The sequence below is a fragment of the Arachis hypogaea genome, chromosome 11 (genome assembly GCF_003086295.3).
Source record: "Arachis hypogaea cultivar Tifrunner chromosome 11, arahy.Tifrunner.gnm2.J5K5, whole genome shotgun sequence".
Classification (NCBI taxonomy): Eukaryota; Viridiplantae; Streptophyta; class Magnoliopsida; order Fabales; family Fabaceae; genus Arachis; species Arachis hypogaea.
Window position 1 is genome coordinate 98,505,845 of NC_092046.1, and position 9,125 is coordinate 98,514,969.

At 41.6% G+C, this 9,125-nt stretch overlaps 1 non-coding gene across 1 annotated transcript; it reads right to left on the reverse strand.

The window, feature by feature from the left end:
* Window positions 1-8,566: 8,566 nt before the first annotated feature.
* Window positions 8,567-8,674, reverse strand: LOC112724374 (small nucleolar RNA R71). Its single transcript, XR_003163539.1, has one exon. It is a non-coding gene; the product is annotated as a small nucleolar RNA R71 (small nucleolar RNA).
* Between the last annotated feature and the right edge of the window lie 451 nt (window positions 8,675-9,125).

A 9,125-nucleotide genomic window follows, 5' to 3' on the forward strand; every position in this document is an offset into this window, starting at 1 on the left:
GCCGTTGCCGGGGAACTGCTAACGTGTGCCTTATTATTGGTTATTGTAAATATTTTTCTTTTGCTTGTTTATTTATTTTTGCTTTTCCTTTTTATCTTTATTTGCTACTATGAACTCTCACCCCTCTCGCTTTGAGTTTGGTTCTAATGTTGTTAAAGGAAATAGAAGTTACAGCAGGAATGTGCATCAAGGTCAGACCAATCAAGGATGGATGGAACCAAGAGGATCTAATCAACCCTTTTGGCAGCGACACCCTCCGAGATATCCTGGACAAAGACCATTCTACAATGCATACCCAGCTGAAAGACATGGTGGACAACCTTGTAACTACCAACAAGCCCCACCCCGTGCATATAAACCACCCTTTCAACATAACCTCGAACCACCACACTCACAAGCTTCTCTTCACCATTCGCCACCATATGATCCTTCCTTACCCCAATACCAATCCAATCGTTCCCAATCACCACCACTTTCCTTTGTATCATGTCTAAGTCCAGCAACCCGAGAAGTAGAGGATCGCCTAAAGGAAACAGTAAGAAAATTTCACACAACCATTCAACAACTGGAGCAAGTGATAATTCAATGGGCTTCTAGGCGCTTAAATACACAAGGATCAGCCACAGCTCCATGTGGACAGCCCAATGAAGAGCGTAGCATGAAGGAGATACCAGAAATTCCAGTGGACAAGACAGAGCATGAATTTGTACTAGAACAGTTAGAAGAAGCTGTCATTGTTCAAGAAGAAGAGTTGGTTGAAGACCTAGGAGATGCTGAACTTCCATGGGAATCCAGAATTGAGGAAAACTCCGCCCAGGATGCTACAGTTGATGCTAAGGAAGATATTTCTCCAAGGCAAATCGTTTATGAAGAATCAGACGGAATAATCCAAGAAGCAAAATCCCTTAATGATGATAGTCACAAGTCTAGCTCTCTTGGTGATGAGCTTGCATCCGCAAGTGAATTCTCTGAGATCGAAGAATCTTCCCTAAGTGAATATGAAGATGATGCAGAGGTAGATTTCTCTCAACCTCCAATCTATGACTCAAGTGATGAGGAAGACACAGAAGACTTTGACCAGGACACATATACAATTGAAGATCTTTGCAAAGAAGTGGAGGAATTCATAGAAGAGCACAAGGAAACGGAACTTGCAGAACCACCAAAAACACCTATCCCAAGGCCATTACCACCTAATACAAGCTTCAAGTGAGAACAATCCTTAACTTATAACTTTACTTATTCGCTTGAATATGGTTTGCTTGAAACAGATGGCCAGCTTAGAGCTCTCTGCGGCTTTAAGAGTAAGAGGGAAATGGCTCGTACTCAGAGCTGGTGCACAAGGTTCAATATGGTTCCACGCTTCACCTCGAAGTACACGGATTCGTATCATGCTAAATTGCATGGATCACGGAGAACGTTTGGTCACCACGGTGATATTCTACTTTTTAAACCGCCCGGATGGAAACATGTAGATCAAGCCGGAGGCGGATTTAAAAGCAAGGCTTGGAATCCTGGACGCTATCCTAACATTCGTAGTCCCGGGAGCCTGAAAATCTGTTTGGAGCTGCTCAGAAGCTTCACATGCCTAGATTGGGACCCCGGAGGCTATTGGCATTCCAAGCACTGGTGGAGATTTTTAGATGAATTTAAACATAAGCCGCCATAACAGGATACTCCTCCAATGTCCAACTTAAGGACTTTAACTAAAAGTGCTAGGTGGGAGACAATCCACCATGGTATGGTCGTTTCTTTTTCAATTTATTTCTTGTTAATTGCTGTCATTTTTCCTTTTTCATTTTAATTTATTAAACCTGGAATCATGCATAGCATTCATGTCAACGATTGCATTCTGCATTTTTCATGCATAAAAAAAAAGGGGTGCACGACGCGATCGCACGCTCCATGCGATCGCGTCATACTGCGAAAAATACTACCCGCGCGACCGCGTGACCCACGCGGCCGCGTGATATATATATCGGCATAAGGATCCAACGAACAGAAAGTTAGGCTGGAATCGTGCGGCCCTTGTGCGTTTCGCACAAATTGGCCCACGCGATCGCATGACCCATGCGATCGCGTCACTTGTACAAATACCAATCCCACGCGACCGCGTGAGCGACGCGATCGCGTCGCATGGATTGCACATCACCCCAAAAGGAGACAGAGAGTTGCGCTAAAATGGCGCTGGAGTCGTGCGTTTAGCACCAATTCCAGCGACGCGATCGTGCGACCCACGCGATTGCGTCACCCCTCTTTCCCCCCTCTCATGCGATCGTGCGAACCACGCGATCGCGTCACTCCCATTTTCACCCCAACCACGTGACCGCGTGCCCCACGCGGCCGCATAGATTCGAAAATATGACCCCCCAGCCCGCGAACCCTATCAATCGCGCAGCCCCCCCACCCCCAACCCTCTTCTCCCTCTCTGCCTCCTCTCCCTCCAACCACCACCCAGCACCACCCAGCCGCCACCTCGCCCCCACCAGACGCCGCCGCCGCAACAGACGCCGCCGCCGCAACCCCCTCCCCTCCCTTCTTCTCCCTTCTTCCTCTCTCCTCCCCTCTCCACCACTGCCAACCGCAACAACCGCCCCCACCGCCGGCCACCCAACCGCGCTTCCCCCCTCCCTCCGCCACCCACCCGCAAGCCCCCCTCCCTTCCTCAATCCCCAACCCTAACCCCTCAGCCGCCACCGCAACCCCGTGCGCCGCCACCGCGCCGGACGCCACCGGAGCCACCTTCTTCCCCGTTCCACCCCTTTTTCCGTTCATCATTTTTCTGTAATTTTTTCCGTTTCTGTTCATCATTAGGATAGATAGATACGTATGCTGTAGTGGAATTTTTTGGTTGTTAGGTAGCTTAGGCTGTGGTTAGTGGATCTAGGTCTGTTTACTTGCACTGTTCTTGTTTCTGTTTTATCATAACTGCAATTCTGTTATTCCTGTTCATATGCTGCGATTTCTTGCATTTGCTGCTTGTTACTCTGAATTTTCCTATTTCTATTAATTATAGGTAACTACAGCAAGTTTTTAATTCATATGAACTGCTATGATTGCTGTTTATTTTCCGGGACAATCCGATTTTAGCCGGAATGCTGCCCAAATTTTTTCGAAAATTGTTTTCATTCATGTTTTGGTTTGGCATTTCTGAACTCTGTTTTACTCTGCTTTAGCCAAACCATTTCATGAATGCTATGGCAAACTTTCTTATCCTCTTTGATTTCCTGGTTCATAAACTGCATTTGTGATTTACTGATTCCAATTTTTGCTTTCTTTATTTCTATTTGAATCAGCATCACCCTGTTTTCCTTGTTCGATTATGAGTAATTCTATTCTTACCTGTGAATCCTTGTTATATGGAATTTTTCTATGCCACTTACTTTAACCCGCACTTTACTAACTCCCTAATTTTAATTTCCTAACTTCTTTTTCAAATTCTAACCATACTAACCCTTTTGATCTTTTTTCTGATTATTTTCACTTTCCTCTAACTTTCTAACCATGGCATATTGATTATTTTTTTCCATCTAACATACATTCATCATATTTCTTATACTCATTTTCCTTATTTTATTTCTCTTTTGCCGCTTTGAGTTTCCTTTGTTTAATTGCCTATTTGCTTTACTGTTTTTATCATATCCTGGTTTTCTATTTTTCAGGATGTCTGCCTCATAGAGGAAAGGCAAAGGCAAGGCTACTGGCAAGCGAAAGAGAGGAAATTCCTCCCAGTCCATCATTGCTCTAATGCACGATTCTTCATGGCGGGAGAAGAACTTCACACAGCAGGAGAAAGCTGACCAGCTGCTCCCTGCAAATGATCCTATCAAATTTGCAAACCGGTACTGTGAACTGAAGTACCTGACTTTTGCAAACTCCAGAAATTTATACCTGGAACAAACTCTGAAGATTCTAGCAGCCCTCCAGCAGTACACCACTGAGCAAATCAAGCAAAGGGGCTGGTTCTTTCTGGAGAGAACACTGACAGAGGTCAATTCCTCTTAGGTACGGGAATTCTACTGCAACTACTATCTCACTACCCTAGATGCAGTGCACCTGAGAGTAAAACAAATTTTGGTCACTGAAGAGGCCTTAGAGGACATTCTTCGGCTCCCAGCCAAGTCCGATCAGCCTTATGGTTATTCAAAGGCTGAGAAGGACATGCGTCAGATGCAGTTTGATTGGGATGCCGTAAAGGCACGGATAGCTCTCGACCCGATAGTTCCTTGGGCGATGGGTTAGGATACTACCATGCCTAGAGGGATCAAGAGAGCATACTTAAACGATGAGGCTCGGTTATGGCATCAGATCTTGAGTAATTATGTGATGCCGAGTACTCACGAGACGGAGATCCCGGCTGCTATGATCACTCTCCTTTGGTGTGTACTGGAGGGTAAGGACCTTTATCTGCCACGTTTCATTCGGCACTATATGGCCAGGGTCCACGTCCGAGGCACCCTCCCTTTTCCATATCTGGTTACACAGCTTGGCCGTCGAGCTGACGTGCCATGGGAGGATGCCGATGAGAGACCACCAGCGGCGGATTACAGGAAGATCATTCCGCACAGCCGGAACTTCTTAGCCTTGGGCCACATACCACTACCATTTACTACTACTGATGAGTCGGCCCCACCGTCTGCTGGACCCTCTTCCTCCACTGCTGCACCACCTACCACTGCACCTCCACTTGCCACAGAGCCTGTCTATCATCTGGTGCACCGCTTGTTCCGACAACTTGACCAGATGGAGCGTCGCAACAAGCGGCGCTATGAGCACCTGAAGCTGATGATACGATCCGGTGACATCCCCTCCGAGCCCGACACACAATCCGAGGCATCTGAGGAGGAGGCGGATGCGCCTGAGGCAGAGACCCATCCCCAGGAGGCAGCACCAGCCACACCACAGGCAGCGGTCCCACATCAGATTGAGGCTGCGGATCTTGAGATCCCGATCCAGTCAGCACCGCCTCCACAGCAGCCAGACCCTCAGCCCACCACCACCACTGAGACTCCAGCTACCATCCCTCCCAATGATGACACTCCTTCACACCCGGCTTGATTGAGCATCAGGGACGATGCTTCCTTTTAAGTGTGGGGAGGTCGCCATCTCTGGCGTTTATTTTGGTGAACCACTACATACTTTTTCTCTTATTTTGGATATTTTTTCTGTATTTTTCTTTTTATTGCTATTTTCTGAGTACTTATACATTGCTTCTATGTATTTTTACTCTATTTTCTACATTTTGCATCTTTAGCTCATATTTTAGCCATTTAGTTTATTTTAGTTATTTAGTTTAGTTTGCAATTCTGATTTATTAGTGGATTAATTAGTATAGTTTACCCTTTTTAGCATAAGATAGTATAGTTTAAATAGGAAAAATATAAAAAGGAAGTAAGCTAGGAAATTGAACATATTAGATTTAAATCCACAAACCTTATATATAGCATTACATGATGTAGTTAAGCTGAAAACATTTCATCAAGGAGGAACATTAAAACTTTAAAAGCTACCCTAAATAATTTTTTTATGAGAATAATGGGAATTTTTAACTAAACCTGCATACAATATATAAATGATATATGATGTTTGAGTTAGAGAACACACAGCCTCTGAGTCTTGAGCTTAAATTGTATGGTTGCATTCAAACCATAATTTCATTTCTGTGTGTTTCGTTTCTTTTTATTCTGATGTTCTTTCCTTTGCTTTAATCTATATGTCCAATTATAGAATATAGAATGTAGACACATACCAAGAGAATGATTGAGGCCATCATTTGATTTTAGCTCACTCACCCCAAATTAGCCTACCTTTTACATCACCCTTGTTAGCCCCCTTGAGCCTTTTAAAACCCCTTTATTCTATTTTAGCCAAATTACTAGCCTTAAGCAGAAAAACAAAAGAAAATCCCAAGTGAATCCTTGGTTAGCTTAAGATAGAAAATTATGAATAGAGTTAAATGTGGGAAACTTTTTGGGAACATGGATGATAGAAACAAAAGGTAGAAAAGTTAAAAGGAATAAAATAAAATTTGGGAAGCATGCTCATGAGAAAATCTAAGTGATTCAATTACCATGTGCATTAAAAAAAATTTATTTTTCAACATTTAAATAAAAGGGGATACAAAAGAAATTCCCCAATGCAAAATAAAAACAATGCACATGGGATAAAAATAAAAAGTGAAAACATGAGCATGTAACAATAAGTGGGATAATATGGGAGAATAGGTAAAGAAGTTTTATCTTGCTAAATATGCATGTTATGAGTTCTTAATCTAATTAAGGATTCACTTATTAGCTCACTTAACCCTATGCATAAATCCTTACCTTTACCTTGGCCCCATTACAACCTTAAATAAAGACCTCATGACTTTTTGGTATGGCTATATTCTATAATTGTTGATTGGTTAGATGAAGAACAAAGCTATAGAAAGCAAGGATAAAAAGAAAAATAGAGTAAATAAACCCAATAAACACTGAGTGACTAGAGAGTAAACACAAAATCCAGTGAGGGTTCTATAACTCATCAACATATATCTGTGCTTATATTTACTAATTGTTTTGCAAGTTTGTACAATGTTTTCTTTCCCATCTCATATGCTAAAATGCTTTATTATTTAAGGGTTAGCTATATATATATATATATATACATGACTCCTTGAGAATGTGAATTAACTTGACTACATGTAAGCTTTATATATAAGTGAATAATTTAGAGTTGCATGATGCATCATTCATTTAGGTAGTTGCATTTAAATTAGGTTGCATTGCATGACATTCCATCACTTTAACCTTAATTATTTACCTTGGATTTAGCATGAGGACATGCTAGTGTTTAAGTGTGGGGAGGTTGATAAACCCATATTTCATGAGTTCTTTTGTGCCTAATTTGAGTGATTTATACAATTCCTCACCTACTTATTCACATTAATTGCATGGTTTTACTTTCCCCTCCTTATTATGTGATGTAAATGAAAAACATGTTTCCTAAGCTTTAAAAAATTAATTATTTTAATTACCTTTATTTCCATTCGATGCCGTGATTAGTGTGTTGAGTAGTTTCAGATTTTCTAAGGCAGAATGACTTAAAGGATGGAAAAGGAAACATACAAAAACAGAAGGAGAAGGCAAAATGGAACTTTGAAGGAAACTGGTATTCACGCGATCGCATGGACGACGCGATTGCGTGCCAAGCACGAATCAGCAGCGACGCGGACGCATGATTGACGCGACTGCGCGCCTTAAGCAGAGCGCATATGACGGGGTCGCATGACTGATGCGACCACGTGGCAAGGAAAAGCTCCAAATGACGCGACCGCGTGACAGAGGCCAGGCACCAGAAATTGCAGAAAACGCTAATAGCGATTTCTGAAGCCCTTTTTAGCCCAGATCCAAGTACAGACAGCATAGACCAGAGGTTATAAAGTGTGGGAATGCACCCATTCAAGGAGAGCTCACATATTTTACTTCTCAATGATTTAGATTTAGCTGAGAGGGAGATCTTCTCTCTCTCTTTTAGGATTTAGGATTTCTTCTTGTTTTAAGAGTAACTCTGGATCCCAGGTTTAATGTTCTTTTATTTTAGTTTTACTTTTATTTATTTATTCCAACATTTGAATTGATTATTATAATTTGATTTATGAATTATTCCATGTCACAGATTGTTCTTTGAATTAATGATAATTGAGGTCAGTTTATGATTGTTCTCTTTGATTTAAGTTACCATTGCTTCCCATCTAAGGATATTTTTATTATTTCAGCAATTTTACTTTTCCCCTTTTAGTCCTGGTTAAGAATTCAGTAACTCAACAATTATTAAACTCAACATAATTGATAATCGTTATCTTGCTAATTGAGCTGAACTTAAGTAATCCCAACCTTTTCTTAGGAAATAAATAGGATTCGAAGGCCAGATTAATTAGTCCCTTGACTTTCCTTTGCCCTAGTACAGGTTGATCAAGTGGAGTTTAGATTCAACTTTCATCATAGTTGGGAGAGATAACTACGTTGAACCTCTAATTTCTCTTACCTTGCCAAAAGTCTGCTTTACAGTATTTATTTCTTCTAATTGCCATTTACTTTACTTGTCATTCAAATTACTTGCTTCCCATATTCTAAACCCCGATTACAACCTTTATAGCCAATAATAAGAACATACTTCCTCGCAGTTCCTTGAGAAGACGACCCGAGGTTTGAATACTCGGTTAACAATTTCTAAAAGGGGTTTGTTACTTGTGACACCCAAAACGTTTGTACGAAGGGATTTCTGTCGGTTTAGAGACTATATCTACGACGCGACTGTTTTCATGACATTCTTTACTAGCAAAAATCCTAACGTCAGACTTCCATCAGAAGATCCTTTTCAGTTCTTAACTAAATTCTTGCAAATCTGTGATACTATTAAGACCAATGGGGTTGATCCTGAGGTCTACAGGCTTATGCATTTCCCGTTTGCAGTAAGAGACAGAGCTAGAATATGGTTGGACTCTCAACCAAAAGATAGCCTGAACTCTTGGGATAAGCTTGTCACGGCTTTCTTAGCCAAGTTCTTTCCTCCTCAAAAGCTAAGCAAGCTTAGAGTGGATGTTCAAACCTTCAAACAGAAAGAAGGTGAATCCCTCTATGAAGCTTGGGAGAGATACAAGCAACTGACTAAAAAGTGTCCTTCTGACATGCTTTCAGAATGGACTATCCTGTATATATTCTATGATGGTCTATCTGAATTATCTAAGATGTCATTGGACCATTCTGCAGGTGGATCCATTCACCTAAAGAAAATGCCTGCAGAAGCTCAGGAACTCATTGACATGGTTGCAAATAACCAGTTCATGTACACTTCTGAAAGGAATCCTGTGAGTAATGGAATGCCTCAAAGGAAGGGAGTTCTTGAAATTGATACTCTCAATGCCATATTAGCTCAGAACAAAATATTGACTCAGCAAGTCAATATGATTTCTCAGAGTCTGAATGGATTGCAAGCTGCATCCAATAGTACTAAAGAGGGATCTTCTGAAGAAGATGCTTACGATCCTGAGAACCCTGCAATAGCAGAGGTGAATTACATGGGAGAACCCTATGGAAACACCTATAATACCTCATGGAGAAATCATCCAAATTTCTCATGCAAGG